This window comes from Nilaparvata lugens, chromosome 3, assembly GCF_014356525.2.
Source record: "Nilaparvata lugens isolate BPH chromosome 3, ASM1435652v1, whole genome shotgun sequence".
Classification (NCBI taxonomy): Eukaryota; Metazoa; Arthropoda; class Insecta; order Hemiptera; family Delphacidae; genus Nilaparvata; species Nilaparvata lugens.
Genome location: NC_052506.1, coordinates 27,820,607 through 27,839,517, shown reverse-complemented (window position 1 = coordinate 27,839,517; position 18,911 = coordinate 27,820,607). Strand labels below are relative to the sequence as shown.

General features: G+C 36.0%; 1 protein-coding gene and 1 non-coding gene across 2 annotated transcripts in view; both read left to right on the top strand.

The window, feature by feature from the left end:
* Positions 1-18,911, top strand: part of LOC111051923 (zinc finger protein ush) — a 186,494-nt gene that overhangs the window by 56,740 nt on the left and 110,843 nt on the right.
* On the top strand, positions 9,439-9,605 carry LOC120350747. Its single transcript, XR_005571014.1, has one exon. It is a non-coding gene; the product is annotated as a U1 spliceosomal RNA (small nuclear RNA).

Below are 18,911 nucleotides of genomic sequence, written 5' to 3'. Positions count from 1 at the left end.
GTGAGTTGGTGTATTTGTACAGTACACTGAATACTTTTGAAACGAACAAGTCATGTCTTATCTTGGTGTTGGCATTCTGAAGGTGACCCTTGTTATCAGGAGTGCCGCCGCGATTGGTTATCGCGAATAAGCAGAGCCGGTGCCATGCTGTCGCTATCGGCGTTTCTTATCAGCCACAGCCAGGACAACAGGCTCACCTCCCTTCTCCCCTTCACACAAGCCCTCGCTCCGAAAGGGGGACCTTATCGGCTCTTATCAGGACCAGAACTGCTCGCGACCGACGTACGTTCGATATTTCTCCAAATAGCACAAAGAAAAATTCCCGCTTCTCCTTTCCATCGCCAAAACTGTACGCAATCAGTTGTCTCCTGTCCATTGTGACACAAACAAGCTGTAATTATTGTCGACAACTCACGCGAACTGATGTGAAGACTGTCATTACTTTGCTTGAATACAAAAATACAACTCTCAAAGTTATATCTACTTGGATAAATAATGATAACTTACAAATACAGCAATAAAAGAAAGGTTTTGAGCAATGGAGAAAAAATCAATTGTCCAATTAATATATAAGAATCAGGAATTACTGATACTGAGCATTTTCAGAAATTATTGATACTTGCAATTTTTCTTCCATTGTTGTTATAGTAACTAGTTAGAGACTAATAAGCTATTCTATTCTTGCTTAAATTGATAAGAATATTTTTTGTGAAGGTATGATTCATTGGTTCAGCCCTCTATATTGGTTTATGACTAAATAAGATTAAATTTTTTTTAATTTTTATTGAAATTTTAATATTTCACAAATTCATAATTTGATAGAGGAAAGTATAAAGATTATGAAAGGATTCTTGAATGAGTACAAATCCAGACTTACTGTTAATTATTGTTTTCAACCTCATGTCTTTTCTATAGATTTCATGGTTCAAAAAGAAATGTCTTTTTCTATAGTTTTCATGGTTCAAAAGAGAAAAAGAGATAGTGTAGGATTGAATGGGGAAATACCTCAAAGCAATAAAATAACCCCATAAAGAGATTTGTTACCATGTTTGATTTGATGAATGAAGAGGCAACGAAGATCTCTACCAGTCTTCATATCAAGTAATTTTACTATTTGGTTGGGACCTACTGTTGTAGCAGTTCCATTGCGTGTCGTACTTACCTGCCACTAAACGATGAGAATGCTAGTAGAGAAGTTTTAAGAGACAAAGAAAAGTTTGTTTTCCTTTTCTAGCATGTGGCAGATAACAAATCGGAGCACAAATTTATCTTGCGCCTGAATCTAGTGGATGCTGGTGGTGGGCTGTGCGACGATGGTCAGCCAGAGAGAGCAGTGCATCGCAATAGAGACCTGGTGACGGGTTCACTGGTGAGGGTAACTCCTTCTTCTTCTTCTATTCTCACTGGTTTCACTCTTCACCGAGCCGAAGAAAGAGAAGAGAACAGATAGATAAAAGAGGCACGGCAGTGACACGAATTGGAGGGAGCAACAAGGACAGAAAAAGTGTTCCTCAACAGTGTTATCCGTCTTGCCTTGTAAATAGTTTTATTCTTTACAAATTTTCTGGTCATCGATAACAGTTACCGAGAGTTGGTAACAATATAGCAGCGGACAAGCTGGTCTTCGCGGAGGTGGATTACCCAAAGCAAAGACGCGGCGTGGTGAGTTAACGAGATATTTTCGCAGCATCGTGCGTTCTGTTCCTTGTTTGTTCCGACCCGATCTCATCTAGCACACATAAATCTCCTTCCTCAGTATTCCACTCTTTCAAAATACCCTCAGTGTACAGCAATGGCTTTCTCCACATCTTTTGCAGTACATCCATACTGACGTCCTCGACCACCCTCGATCCAGCCGCTGGCCTCCACTATCTATTCGATTGACTCATTTCGTCAATTAGAACCACTATCTGTTTCCTTACACCTTTTGTTGCCTTCCCCAATTCATGTGTAAGAGCATATTCACCATACTCAATGCAGGGACTGGCAGCTTCGTGATTCTGCTTTTTTTCTCTTATTTGTCAGTATATCACATGATCAAGTGGAACTAACTCTTATTACACTTCCAATAAAACGATCAGCACATGTGCTCGCGCCCCATCCTTTGACGTCTCCAAGTAAAAGTGACAAAAGTGAATGGATATTAAGAAGAATGGGAGGGAAGTGAGAGAGATAACGACAAGAGGGAGACAAACCTTTCATTATTCATTCTCGGTGTCTTCCAATTCAATTAACATTGGATTAGTGTCAAATGGTTTGGAGAGTTTTTTTTGCTGAGGGTGATTCCCACATGAGTTCTAGGCTTGTGCGTGGGTAGTAGTGAGGCGGATGATAATGAAAGATGAAGTGACTTTCCATGAATCATATTCAGAGAAATTGGCTCAAGCGGTCACCCTTCCAACGGGAGTAGCAGGCGCATGATTCTTAACTTATCTAAGTCATAGCTTATCAGCGCGACCACTGAGTCAAACCGCTACCAAATAATATTGAAATATTATTAATTTATCGGATTTCGATTTATTCATAATGACTGAATAATTTATGTAGAATGACGCAATTCTCGCAAAAATTTCCATATTTGATAGAAAAGTCATGAGGTGAATCAACTAACATTTCGTCAAATAACATGACTCTTCATTTTTAGACCGTTCGCGGAACAAAAATTAACACTTTCTTGTTTACAGAGTCATTTAGATACTGGGGTAAAAAAATTCTGATCTTTTGTCAATTGAAAAAAAAACAATGTAGAAAAAATCGAATTTATTAAGTATAAATCACACGCTATGAAAGTATGAGGATATTGAGGCTCTAAGGAGAAAACCAGTGTATATATTTCTTAATTTTGTGTTGTTGGTGCATGAAAAAGTTATGTAATATAGTGTGGCGGTGGTGTAGTTTGGATAAGTTGTATCTGTAATAAAATGATGATTATAGAATAATTTTACTTATAATCTATTGGTCTGTTGATTAACGGGCTCTAATTATTGTTCTCTATGTATATTGTACGAATAGCCTAGGTGTAGAAATATTTTTAGTGTTGCTTTTTATTGTTGAAAATGTATATTTCGGTTGAAACTGGCTGTTGATCATGTCAAGTGTGAACCCACATCAGTTGAGTTGTCTCAGAAAAAATAGAATAGAAATGAAATAATAACTCTACTCCAACTAACCCCGTTAATACTAAAAATACTCTGGAAACTAATCCTTCAAATATAATCGTTATACAAATTACGATCCAACTAACACTAATGTTGGAAAGCAGAGGTTTGCGGGAGTATGACTGGAAAGATTGAGAGCGAAGGCGGAGGGGATGCTAGAAAAGACTCCCAAGTTGCAAAACTTTCTTAAAAAAACTAACACTAAATTATCCATTGGCTTCACATTTAGTGAAAGTCGACGTTCATTTTAAATTTTGGCTCAACCAATGTGCTATAATATGTAACTCACTAATAGGAATTTAATCACTATTGTTCATAATCCAACAAGAAGTCTATTCTGTTCAATAAGTAGAATAAAATAGGCTCAGTTATATTATGCATGACAGTTTGACCACTTTTCATGATAGTAGGCTCACGTGATAAGAGTGCAGCTATCTCGGTGGAAATGTTGATAATTTTAAATAATTCAACAGTCGGACAGAGAGTGCTGATCACACAGGGACGGGGGAGGACATGCCAAGACAGAAATGTCGTTTTTATCGTTATCAGTAGTGCCTTGGTTATGTACTATTTTATGTGGAGACTGATACCGAAAACAATGCCGCGTCCTATCAGTGTTTTTTCTGGGACGTAGGTTTTAAAAGTTTCCTATCACATGTTTGCGTTATCTGAATTGTAGTGGCTTTATCAGTAGACGGGATACGGTCGTAGATAGGGAGGCCACGCTTCCCTTCCACTGCTCACTGCTTTTCCACGTCGTAGAAATCAATGTGAACTGTCTGCCTTTCCTTTTCTTCTGTATTCAACAAATATTTTTCAGTTTGAAAACCAGAATAGAGAAAAATCTTTGAATTTCAACTTCTAATTTTCCTATCCTCTGTTTTTGAGAGAATTCCCTTTGAAAACATCAATTTATAATTCAGCATCTAGCTGATTTTCAATTTCAAATTCGAATAAAATAATAAACTAGTTTTTGGCTTGTAAATCTGTGTATTCGAAGACTAGCACCGTAGTAGGAGAAAGAAATGTTGAGTTATCACATGAAAAATATCAGTTTGTAATCATGAAGGATACAGAATTGGAATTGATTTATGTGAGCGGATTTTCAAATCTAATTCTTTTTATTATGTTCAGGGTCAACAAACGCGGTTTTTGACAATCCACAGCTATTTGCAAATCCTAAAATTTTAGAAAATTTGTCTCTTGTATTCAATAGCCTACTTATCTAATAAGCTTAATGTATTGTAAATGTAAAGGAAGTAGGTCTATTATTTCTCTTCTTTTATTCAGCAGGCTATGAATATTCTCCCTTAATAATCATGGGAGCCAGATTTATTCATAAATTGTGAGGAATATGTGGCAAAGAAATAACAAATCAGTCAAGAACTTCTTCATTCGGAAAGTGAAACCTCAAAACGAAAAGAAAGAATGAAAATAATCGGAAAATGGAGGCGAATAAAAAAATAAAAGGAAATAAATCGATCAATCTCACAACGCAGAATAGATTGATGTAGCGAAATATGAATGGTATGGAATAAATAATGTGATTTCCAATATTGCTTTAGTAAGCCAACCCCTAATCATGTTTAAGACTGGAATATTTCAATGCATATTTTCTAGATTCCAATCAAGTATTTCAACCTGAGACCTGATACTTTCATTTCAGTCTTCTTCAATGAAACAAGTTCTATTTTAAACTTTCATTGTTTCCTGATCAAAGTTGCACCTGATCAGAAAATGTATCGATCGATATTTTCAGTTTATGAAGGGGCCCGACTCTGCAGTATCGTAGATGGAAGATTTTCGTATCGTTAGGTAGTGTAGCATTGCCAGCAGCGCCAGCAGACCCAACATCGACGTCATCTTATCTTAAATGGAAATTTTAGAATCACAATCGCGCCCCAAGTGCACACGGAGAACTTGGCCTGGCTGCTTGCTGCTTGCTGCTTGGCAGGGTTTGCCCCGAGGAAATGGCACACACTGATAAGAAACTCAATTAAGATAAAGTTCCATCTCCAGATCAGATAAGTTTCCTGCAGAAATTGAGCGCTTTTGCTGTGTTCACTTGCCATTGCCAGTCGCGGTCTATAGACTGCTACAATATCGGAAAGGCCAGACAATTCTATGTATGAATTGTATAATGCACTACTTAATATGCGGTAGTATTATAGATGTCAGCAAATTCAGGACCTTACTCTACCCAACTCCATATAAAACCGTTTTAGTGTGAAGAATCCGTCCGTCATTCTTCGAAATTTAGTGTATTCCGTGCAAATAAATACATTTCAGCAATGATAGTTTTCTATAATAATATAAGGACCAACAGGACAAAAACAAAAATGTATGTTCCCATTGCAAATTCTCCTCTTCTGTAACAGGTTTCCTAACAATTTCTTTTTCGAGTAATGTGAACAATTGAACAATAAATTGTGAGTAATTGTCTTATCTTGCTAAAAGTGCAATATTTATCAGGAGCTGTTTTAGTTACTGTAGTTTCAATTCAATTACATGTTCTGAAGTGGAGAATTTTCCTATCACAATTTGAAATACCTGCCTGTCGAATGAAGAAATCCATTGAAATTTTTGTAGCTGAACCATCAAATGATATTTCCTCATATTACATGAAGTGATAGTGCAATTTAAGAACTTAATATTAGCCGAAAATTGATTTCGAAGAGAAATAAACGTAAATGACATGAAAATTAGTGGATACTAGATTTGTTTTGTAAGTTTCAATTCTCAGTAGAACTATTGCGAGATGTAGGTTCAGCTGCTATTAATGCGCAAAAACTCTTACAAGCTCCTTGTTCTAATTGAATTTTCCTAATCCACCTCAAATAATCTTTTTCTTGGATTTTCTATAAAGAAAAAATCGAGGGGATTTGATAATCAGGAAATCTATATTAATTCAGATTTATCCTCATTTTCAGAAAGTGGTAAAACAATTTCCCATGTACTGTTTTTCGAAAACATCAGAAGGCTAATTATTAACGAATACCGTAGAGAAAATATACTCTCTATCGATTCAGAATTTTATTGTTCCAAAGCTCTACGGTTTGGAAATCTATAAATAGGAGCGGAAAGAATATTTTATCAGTGTCAAGTGAAAGAGCATCCATATCTTCAAGTTTTAAAACCTTTGATCTATGAATATTTATCTTATCAAGAGTTGATTGATATTTCAAACTCTCCCATCCACTTCTGCTGTGCTGTATCACATAATATTGTCGAGTATCATACAATACTTCTAAATTATTACTATTTCATGTGTAGTGATTTTTCAAGCAAACATTAGGGCTACCTGCAGCCCAGCACTACTTTACAAAATCAATTCTACCGCATATCGGATTTAGTGAACTGTTATTTGTTATTTAATTATACTCTACTCTATAATTAGAGTAAAATTTAATTATGCTCCACTTTAATTATTGAATTTGTATTGGGAAGTAGGTTGAAGCAGGGTTACAATGCTTAAGAAGACCTGTTTTCTAAAGAAGTAACATTTTTATTAGAATTTAGTCAACCGAGTGCCTCAGGTAAAAAGTAAGCTGCCTCTATACAGAGTGTTCTGAAAAAAGGTGCCCATAAGTCAGGGCGTGTGTATAAGATAATCCTATGTGTACTGTTCATTTGTCAGTAGGTTTAATGAGGCACACTATTTGTTAGTAGTACTGGACAGTGTTCTTTAAAATGAACAGAATAATATGTTCTATGTTTTATCCTATTAATCTAAGAACTCTTTGCTCTTTCTATTGTTATTATCAAACTATATTATTTATTGATTCATACAATAAGTACATCATAAAAATGATAGGAAGAGAAAAAACGCATTCCGAATGTGGTAGCAATTTATAAGTTCGGCCTGAACATGTAGAAGAATTCGCTCAAGGAAGTCACTTTAATCCTTTATTATAATCAATTGTGATTACTTTCCAATTTTATTTTAATCCAAAGGTCGCAACGGAGTTCATGAGTAAACAAAAAATTACCTCTGAAGAATAAATAAAAATATTATAATATTCACTACTGAAGTATCTGCTCAGTATAAAGCCAGTTACACACACATTAATTGTGTTACCAAGCACCGTTCAATCTAATAAAATTAGAATTCATAAGGACGGCAAAAATCGGACTTCCGAAAATCGATGTGTGTGTAACTAGACTTAAGACATATACTAATAAAAACAATAATAATTGTTTATTTAAAATATTGGTTTTTGAAAATGAACCTAAACGAAAATGATAGCAAGGCGTGACAGATAATCGTAAATTGTAGTTCTATTCACTATCCTCATGAGAGGGTCGATTGCTTGTATTTGATGCTGTCTGTTGTCTTATCGGGAAGAAATCAAATTCAAGGCATAATAATTATTGCTGGGCAGTTTATATATCGGTTACAGGAAAGTTACTCCTTCCACCTTTGTTTCCCCACAGATGAGATCGGTGCTATCATCTGCCTTCCAAGTGCCTTGGGTCGGGGGTGTTACTGTTACACTCAAAGTTTAGAAGAGGATTCGAAATACTGGTTTCATTAAATTGAGGATAGATAGATGGATAAAGCACACTCTCCACCTCCACCACCTTGCATATGCTCAGATCTGTTATGAAGATGAAAGATTGGATTGGGCAGCAATAACACGAGTAAGGATCCGATGAAACGTGAAGTAGAAGATAACTTCCTGAATGGCTGTTAGGAGTGAATGTGTTTCGAATGATAGGAGAAAAGGGTTGGCACTCGACTTGATCCACTCCCATGTAATAATAACACTTCCGCCCACTGTTGATCCCTTACAATACAGTGCAATTAATTTATGCCCTTGTTTTGTTTGTTCAGGGATTATTTATTGATACACGACTCTTTTGTCCCATATGACTTTGTTTAGTCACGCTCAAAGGAAAGACATTAGGGTTTGGTCATTGGGAATTTAGAATGTTATTACTGTCACTCCAAAGTACTCCAGAGTAAGGTGGAAAAACATATTATGAGTAGCTTTGGCAAGTAGAGTTGAGAGGGAAGACACAGCTTCAGTTGAATTATTGGTGAAAATTGATTCCAAATGAAAATTTCTATCTGACCATGTGATAATATGATTGTCTTGTAAAATATTTATGATGTTTTTCCGCATGGAATACTAGTCCTGTACAATACACATTCTTTTCCTACTTGAAGTCATTCTTCCTTAACATTATAGGTAAATTTATATTATTGTTCCACGTAGTGACTGGATATTGGTCTGCCTCTATGTTTGCTCTGTAATATCAGCTACCAATCTAAATCAAATTTTATGTGCTAAAATATGTAGTCCTGATTAATATTTTATTCAATGTATCTGAAAAATGCGTTGAAAAATCCACATAAATGCGTTGATCACATCTTTTATTATGATTAAAATGTATTCCTTATCATTAATCCATACTCCATATCTATGCATGCATTAACTTGTTTATTAATAATGGATAATAATCATTGCCATTGGTTTAGGCTCAGATCAATTGTTGATTCCATAGCCGTTGAATCTATTGAAAGAGATTCATTCATATAATATTGAAGCAATCATATTCATTGTCTTAAATCAGTTATCAGTTTATATTGTCTGTTGCGATGATAATTTATCGAAGATAATGTGAACTTTATACTTCCCGGAACTGTTGGTGATAAGTGATATCATTGAAGCTTTCAGTTGATATTAAAAATCAGTTGAAATGGAGTGTTTGTGTGATAATATCCACATAATGAGTTTCTTTACATCTTTAATAGCTTCCATGTTTTTAAATATTGTATTGTCGCCGATCAGTTTTGATCTTATTCACTCTCAGAATGCAGTAATAAATAAATGAATGCAGTTGAAGAATAATATTGAATTATAATAGTACAAAGTATTATATAATTTCAAAATACACTGTGTTCTTTTTTTATTTGTATTAATTTCCTGTCTGTATGAAGTACAGTGTCCATTGTTATTTTAATCTATTTCCTATGCTGATGTTTTCAAAAACAGATCGAAAATCAATCTTGAAACTCAAAATGAACATGATGCTCGTTGCATTTTTTAAATTTTCTATCTTATTATAATGGGAACTATTCTCATACAACTAGGCCTAGGGTCGATTTGTAACGCGGGTTCTCCTCGGAAGTGTTTCCAATATAATGTCTGTTTTCTTGGTTAACATGATCTCATTTTTTCGATGATGTTTATTTTTGTTGCTAGAATGTTTAGGAAAAAATTTGTGATATAATATTAGCAGCTTAGATAGTTATTGATTTGTGATATAATCTCCTATACTTACCTGGCGTGGGGGTTACCGTGATCAAGAAGGCGGTTCCCCCAGGGCGAGGCCTTGTCATTGCGCTGCAACTTGGTTGACCCCTGCGAATGCCCCAAATGTGGGCATCTTGGGCCTATTACAATATATATGTTGATATGAATTTCGTCAGAATTTATTCAATCGATATGATTAAGGAGTTAGCTTACTCAAGGGAATGAGTTCAAATACTCACTTAGGGTTCAAATATCTAAAATGAAATAGAATCGGAGTAAAATTATATTATACTACATCTGAAGAGGTGAACACTGGGGATGTTGAAATGTGCTAAACCAAATTATAATTAGTCTTTTCATGTTGGAACATAGAGAATCAGAATACAAGCTGTTGTGAAGTAGAACATTAGCATGTATGTCCTCTCGACTTGCTCGACACACTCAAGGAGAACTTGATTAATTTTTTTGGGTGTATCTTGGAAGGTGTAATTAATCGCGAGTTGGAAGCGTAGGAGCAAGATCGTGGACTGAAAAAGAGTGTTTTGAATGTTTGAGCTTGGTTTCCGATTCTTGTTGTTTAGCAATGCGAGATAGAGAGGGATGCGGCGTGCAGAAGGAGACCGATGCGAGCCATTAGTCCAGGCCAGATAAGAGTGTGCAAGCGGTAGTCTGGCGCTGATAATGGTCCCAACACTCGCGATAACGGCACTATATTTTTCCACGAAACGCAAATTAACCGGTGATAAGAAATTCAACGGCTAGATAAATGTGGCGGGAGGGGGCCGAAGATTTTAGATGTAAATAAAACGAAAATCTCCTCAGAATTTTATTGTCATTAGCAACAAGTTATTTAATCAAAACAAGATTTTCTACTTCGAAGAGCAGCCTACAAGGCGTCACCAGGCTGAGGCTCCCTTTCCACTCTCCATTATCTCCGTTTATCTTTGAGTTAATTGCTCGATCCTTACCAAAAGAAACTCATGTTATCTTTTTCTGTCTCCAGTCCATCCGTCAATCTGTTGGGCCAGACCTCTTTAGATGTTATGAACGTGAAAAGAAAACGAGATAAAACAGGTTAATTACTCGTCAGTAATCTCTATAATCGGATATTCCATGGCGTGTGTGTTTGAGTAGATAGGGTTCACTTAGGCTGCTGCTGTTTTATCTCAGTCCTAAAAGTGGATTCAGCGTCCATCTCTGGCAAACGCAAAGCAAAGCAACATATGTGCTGCTGCTGCTGCTGCTGCTAGCTGCCCTCCAAATCTTGATTCATCTGACGCAGGAGACCTCCGCCTACTCTCCAAAATTGAACCACCTCTTGTTAGCTGACGCTGACGTTAACTGATTTAGTCTTGTTCAAAAACTATTCACCGATGTATAGGAAAAGATGCTGTTGAACGATCCCATTGTGGTTAATAGCAATTAATACCAACATCATTCATATTGACTTTAAATTGAGTTTTGAGTTCTGGATAAAAGACTCTCAAACATCGTTGTTATTATATCTATATAGAAGTTCAATTGAACTGTTCTATAGAAATACGTGCACTCCTTAGATATCCGTGAGGACAAAGGAGAATGCATTCATGGAATCAAGATGAAACCATTTGAATAATGAATCACTTTTTTATTTGTTGACGTGGCGAATTTTGTACAGTAATGTCCACTCTACCACTCAACTATGAAATCTCTAGATCACGATCGATAATTATCAAAGAATTAATATCACATTAATATGACCACCATAAATTTGTCACACTTTGTCTCCTATAAATTTGGAAGAAAAATAGCACAAGGACTCTAAGAAGAAAAATAGCACAAGGACTACCTTTTATCTACCAATGTTATTTATTACATTAGTGTCATTTGCATTGTAAAAAAAACTAAGTAACATTTCTGACGATTATTTAAATATCAAACAATCATTGGAAGCTTCAATCTAGAATATAATAAAGGAAAGAATCATCTTATACACGTACAGGATAGGAAATTCACGAATGACGCATCATCACGTCTTAACTACTCAACTCATTAACTTGAAATTTTGAATTTTGATTCTTAATTTACCGAGGATGGTTATAGGCCTATTCTAAATTCTTCAAGATTTCAGTAGGTTGAGCTTTCAGTTTGTTGAGTTTTTAATTAGACCCTTGCGGAGCACGGTGACCTGTTAGTAGAAAATAAATTAAACCAATATCAATATCTAAGTTACGAATAAACTATAAATTTTAATTGATCTTGTTGGATTTATTCTGTGAAATCCCTTGATGATGAATGAATTCCAATACCTCTAACATCTCACTATAGAAATCAGATGTGAGAATTTCCAGTGGATGATTACGGGGACTGGTTTCAGAGTAGCATTTCGAATACACGATTCTTTCCTTCATATTTATCGGAAATATTTAGTTTATTAAAAATTATTCTTTGTGTTTTGACAAAAAATATCTATGTATGGTGGGAGGGGAAAATGAGAATGGAAGGGGAAAATGGATGTACGCTTGGAACTATTTTTTGTGAACCAGTTGTGATAAAGCATAGAAATATGGGTTCTGAAGTTGACAGCTGCTTGTCGACTGTCGCTTGGTGCAGCTTTCGCGAGGCCCGTGCCACAAACCGACAGCAGACAAACATCCAGCATCCAGCAACCAGTCAAACAACAGCAGCAGCCACTTGAAAACGGATATTGCTGTTATTTATTCACCTTTCGACTCAATCCGTGTATCAGATTTGCGTAGCGGTTTCTCACGTTCTCTGGCTTACCGTCTGTGTTTTGACTTGGGCTGCTCTTCCTGCTGATGTACTTGTTGAAATTAATTCCCGCGTAGCTGTAGCAAACGCTCGGTCGTTTGTTGCTGGGAAGAATGGGATAAGGAGTAGATCCATAAATCACTTCTCTGCGAATGGAGCTCGACAGAGGGCTGCAACAATCTTCTTTGCTTTGATTTTCGCTGTGATTGTATTAAATCAAGTTGGCGCGCCCGCGACTGCTCCGGGAACGACGTCGTCTAGTGGACACCTGGTCACGCTCTCCTCTTCTCGGTGCCTCATCTTATCTTTAAGCCACCTCAGCAAAAACACCCCCATATAATACGTCTTTCTTACTCATTCACTTCTTTCACTCATTGCCATTTCTCCATTCCTTCAAAGACAAACATTATTCTGTGTTCGCAACGAGAATAAGAGGAAATTGTAATTATTTATTCTCATTCTCCTGTTGATATAAAATGCTCCAGTAAAGAATTAATTCAAACGTGAGCTTGGCCATTTAACTACTACATTTTTGCTCATCCAACTATTAAAACCATATTTCCCGTTGTTGCAGAATTTTTACCCAACCACACAGGCAGTAGTTTACATGAAATTATATTTTGAAAAATGCATCGAGCAGAAATAGCAATATATTCTATAATCTAGAGGTTTGCAACCAACTGTATGGTCTTGGGAGTGAAAACAACAGTCTTGAGATTGGTTGGGAGAGGTGGGTGATGGATGGCTTGCAAGAAGGCCGAGTGTTAACGGTCGGTCGCATCTGTTCAGGATGGACGACAAAGTCCAAGCAGCTCTTCGTCCCTTTCGCTTTGGTCATTTTCATTTCCGCTTTCATGCCGATAGCCGGTCCCAGATTCCAGAAGGAAATTAAATGGAAATCCAGCCAGTGCGAGTCCTGAGGGAGAGACGCACGCGCTCGCTCATTCATCGTGCTCTCACAGCCGAAAAAATATCTCACCACGTCTCGCCATTTCTCCCTCCCCCCTCTTCCAGGCCAGAGCTGACAATACTCTAATAAGATCGACACCTGGCGATACGCATAACACCCTCCCACCCATCCAAGCTAAACCGAAGCGCGCGATACGGAAATTACTCTTGCTTACAGACAGACCGCCTCTTCGTCGCGGTATTACGTTATAATAAACTTCAGTTGAACGCAACGCTACGCCCGTATCCCGTCTCGCTCGCTTGTCGAAGCCTTATCTCCATCTAAATATATGAACGTCGGTCTGCACTGCACGTAAGGCCCAGGAAACTGTGCATATTCTCCGCTTCACTTTTTCTCTGTCCTCACTCGTGCGCTTCCCCTTTTCCACGGCGTCGATATCAATAAACACGACGATCCTTTCGCGTGCTATGCTGCTTCCAGCGAGGGCAGCTTGTTTGCAAAATCCATAATCAGAAACTCATTTTTCATCTCACTGGCAAGAATGAAAAAGGGGAATTGTGTTGAAAGCGTGTAGCTGTAGATGTGTCGTTAGAATATTACTCTATATTACTCTAGCTTGGAAAATCTTCAAGATATTATTACTCTGGTGTTATTCATGATAGAAAGGCTTTGGAAATGTTTACAATATGAAAACTTCGTGAACAAAATGTTGAATGACTGAGGAAGAAATTTCATAAGTGTTCAACTGGTGGCCTACTTTGAAATATTGCAGGGGCATTCGAAAATGAATTCAACAGCACAACAGACGCCCCAACTGCTTAATACACATTTCAAACAGATGAACTGCCGCCTTTCTGTATCAACAATGCATTACCGTAATTTTCAATGAATATTGTACATAGCGCTAGAGAAAACGTCTATAAAGATTGTTTATTCTTTGATAGCGCCAAGTAGTTTGTATCCTCTTTTGGAATCACTGAAAACCTATTCTAATTGTATTTCCAATAATTGAATTGTTGAAATAATTCAATTGTATTTACGATAGATTCCTTGGTATCTTCACTTTTTGTTAGGTCGACAATGATAATTTAGTTATTTTCTGAATGGAATCATCAACATGTTATAACTACAACTCTTTATCCTCTGTTGGAATCACTGAAAGCCTATTCTGATTGTATTTACAACTAAAGTGATTTCTTGGTTTTTTCACTTATTGGTAGGTCGACAATGATAATTTAGCTATTTCTCATATTTTCTGAACTGAAACATGAAGTTCTAGTCTGAAACATTCAAGTTCTGAACTAAATTGCAAGTTCTAGTTCAAATGCTGATTATCGATTACCAAAGGTAAAATCATAAAATTAGAGAATTATAATAGTAGTAATTTAGTAGTAATTTTTCTAAATTTATTAATCTTAACAAGTTCGCTATCAAATGATTGATGGATCTATTATGAATTATGATTATCCCAAATTGAAAAAATCATCTAATACGTCATATGAAAAATAGGATGTCAACCTCTTCCTTTTTCAGTTAATCATGATATTAAAGAACTCGTTTATCTTGATGTTGCAGTGAATATATTCGAATGTCCAACCATTCTATGTTGTAATCTTCGGCACAGGCTCCAATTTTGCGGTAGTTAGACGATGAAGAAGACTAATTATTGGCTTCACTAATGAGAGCTTCGCTTGTTAGATTTTCGTCGCTTTTTTATTATGCAAATCACTTGCACGTTGCTTATCTGCCCGATCATGGAAAACAAGATAAGACCGACTTGGAATTACTTCCTTTGCATGGATGCGTATTTCTACTTTAGATCGTTTTTGGCTTGATACTCTGTAACTGTAATCGTCTCTCTTCTTTTTCAATGTAACTCCATTCTTGCACACATCATTCCATACTTTTGAAAATTGAGTTTATCATAAGATGAAATCAAACATATATTGACTTCCGCCAGAATGTATACAGTTACCTTGAGAATTAGTATGTCTTTATTACTAGATTGTATACACTGATAATGAAAGTAGAAAACAATAAAATCCTGAAATATTGTGAAATAATTTTGATGCTTAGTTTGGAATTCAGAGCTGAGTGTAAAATCAGGATTTTCTATTTTCAAGAGCAAGTAGCACTCATTGGATCAATTAAATATTATTGGTAATTGCTATTACTAGTAGTTCTGTGAACAGTAGACCTCGCGCAGTTATAAACTGCAGTCTCCTCTTACACTGTCTGTCCATCAGAGTAAATACTGTCTGTATATCGTGTCGGCGATATATCGGTGTGAAAACGGCTAATGGCTGTTGGGGTTTGTGTATCAAAAATGCTAACATCGAAAGCTAATCTCCTTCAAGACAAACTGACAACAGGACAGCCCAAGTTCAAAGCAGAGAAAGTTAGAGAGACAATACTATGTTATTTTAGTTATCAATTGCATGCGTTATTGCACGCAATCAATAGTTCATTTATTCATTCACAATGATGACAACGGGTTTCCCCAAATATGTCTCCTCAACAATAAAAATTGTACAGATACAAATGAGAAAGATACAAATGTACAGATACAAAAGAAAACTAACGATAACAAATAATACGAACTCATGCAATAATAAATAATACAAACAACAAAAATACACCCATCTCAAAAATGAAAAATACTAAGATTTCAAATACTTATGAAAAAAGTAAAAATAAAACAAATTGAGAATTCAAAATTCCAAAACTTAAAAAAATTAAAGAATATAATAACAAATAATGAACCAAAATTTTATCAATAGAAAAATAACATTTATAACTGAACGACGTCCCAAACCATATGCACATCCACACTGATACACCAATTATTTATTTGATCAGATCATGCTTACACAAGATTTAATTATTATATAACACTTTCCGGAATTTAGCGTGAGAAAACCAGAAGACATCTAGGCGCCCAGACAAGCTGTTATGAGTTCTTTGCATCCCATTTAATAGTGCATAAAATTGCATTCAATGAGGCATGCTATGAAGCATGCAATTTATAGTCTACACAGCTGCTGATTTCTCACCAAATTACATTGAGATATTGAATTGCATGCGATTTATAGTCCACTCGACAGCTGATTTATGATGAATAATTCTATAGTCTGATTTTTACTCCAATATTGGCGTATGAAGGAGGCTCCTTTTTCCTTTTTTATTATCCTTGAAATGCAAAATTCCCAAAAACCTTGTATATACGTAGACGCGCAATTTAAAAAGGGACATACCTGTCAAATTTCATGAAAATCTATTACCGCGTTTCGCCGTAAATGCGCAACATATAAACATTTAAACATTAAGAGAAATGCCAAACCGTCGACTTTAATTTTAGACCTCACTTCGCTCGGTCAATTAGTCATATTGATAAAAAGTGAGTAATCTGCACCTGAATCAAGTAAATCAACAATACTTTACCTCGTGATGAAATCATCAATGGATCAATGGAGACTCTTGTTTCCCACTGAAATGTTTTGACAATAATAATTTTTATTTAATAATTATTGTATGTAAGAGTGCTTAACTCGAAGCACTAACTGTGTGGGAATGAATCTTCATTTCTTTGCATCTTCCTTATATCTTGAAAATTAGTATTTTCCCTATTCGGGGGTTAAGTGGAAGAGGGGGCTCTTATTGCCCCAACTTCGCCCACATCACTTTTAATGTTATTAAGAGCAAATAAAATACATTCATCTATATATCTATTCGAATATTTTTGAAAGTTGGCGAGTTTGAATATTAAAAATCGATTACATTCCAGTCATCAGTGTAATTTTTATCGGGTGATAAAGGATGAATAAGACTGTTACTAAGTGTTCTACTTATAACAGGTATAGGAAATGAGGGTCGTATATTTTTTTAGCTTGTAATATGAAAACAGAACTCACGCTCACTCCAATCGTAAACCAACAGTCTCACAAAATATAAAAGTCTGTTTTCAAGTGGAAATTAATTGATCGCAATCTAATTAGGTACCAATAAACAAAGGGTAATGGCGCTTAGAAACATTAGCTGACTCTTGAAAAAGGCGTTCAGGACCATTAGCTAGTGGATTTGGTGTTATCAGTGAAAATACTTTTTTTAAACCTGAAGGAAGAATAAAACTAAGCGCAGTCGTGAGAATCTAAAACCACTACAATCTCCTTAATGAGTTGATTATGATTATATTGTATAACAGAAAATATAACTTCTCTCAACTTCCAGACTTAGAAAAAATACAGTACTATCAAGAACTCAGTTGTCACCTCTTCGTTTCAACCCCATTACATAAGTTATATTGATGATTGTAACTCAAATCAAAATCAAATCAAATTTTCAAATCAAATCAAATTTTATTCACAATTTCAAAAAAACAATTTAGGGTCCTGCCAAACCTGTAGGTTTTTCGGCGGGTGCCCAATCACAAAAACAATATTAAGAATAAAACTAAGCGCATTACTTTGCCGTTTTTTCATGAAAATTCATGTTAATATTTCAAAAAATACCATATTCTCACTATATTTTCAGACCTTTTTGCTCGAATTACAATGATTATGATAGTCTATAATAATGGCATCCACTGACGAATTAATTCATTCATTTAATGGAGCTGAACTTTTGTATATATTTATATTCAACTATGATTTTAAAGTACGGTACTGATTTTTAGAATTATACTTGGAAAAGCACTAACCTCCAGTTCAGTACAAACTTGTATTCGACTTGTATGGCATTCAAATCGAATTGAAAATCATTGTAATTCACAAATTGGTCTTTAACTTTAGTGAACGATTCCTTTCTGTTTCCTGAAATGATACTAGATATACTATTGAAATAATAATATAATAATAATGTATGATATCATTCTTCTTTATAACAATGGAATCTCAGTCTACATCTTATTGGAATAATGGATTTTTCTACTTTTATCGAAGATAATCATGACATTATTTCAGAAGGCTTGAAAATCATTCCAATTTTCGAAAAACATCGCACAGGGATAGAATAAGCTCCACTCACACGACTTTTTCGTGGAAGTGTGCTTGTCGTAGGCACAATGGTGGAAGACAAGAGTGAACGTGTGAAGAAGAAAAAGGGAGAGAGCTGTAGGGGTGGAAAAGGTGTTGGAGTGAAACAAACTGATAAACAGATGAGAATGGGTGAAAGAGAGTTGTAAGAGAGTGAATGAGAGGTATCATAAGTGGATGGTTGTTTGGGGAGGAGGAGGAGGAGGAGTATGCAGAGTGGAGGAGCATTGGTAAGATGGATGTTGCCAGTGATGGCGCGGGAGGGGAGGGGGTTGCGGTGGCGGTATCTCAACTTGTGCAAATTTCCTGCTCCAACGCGAGGCATGATGTATTGAGTAGTAATGCGTCAATGTCACGGCTTTTCTGCGCCCCCTCCCCTCTCCAATAGCTCCCGGTCCTCCAACCTTGCACCTTACACCTTCATATTAACTCTTCCCTTACTGTAACTCAGCTTTGTGTTCAAACTACCAGTGCAGCTTATTCATTTAGCTCATCCCTTATCAAGATAACATAATAAGAACCAGAAGTTAGATCATGAGCGTAGTTTTGGTAATCGGTCCTTCACTTTACCTCAATGTTGATGATTGGTTAGAATCTATTCTCAAACAAATTTATTCTGTGATTGATTAGTTGAACATGTGGTCTTCATGGGCACAGTACTGGCTGATTCCATAACATATCCAATTTCATGTACTTTTCAGAGAAAATCACGTTCATCAAAGGCCTCATTCAACCGATGGCATAGAAACCAAACCTCTATACAAGTACATACTTATCCTATTATCTTATAAGCTCCTTAAAC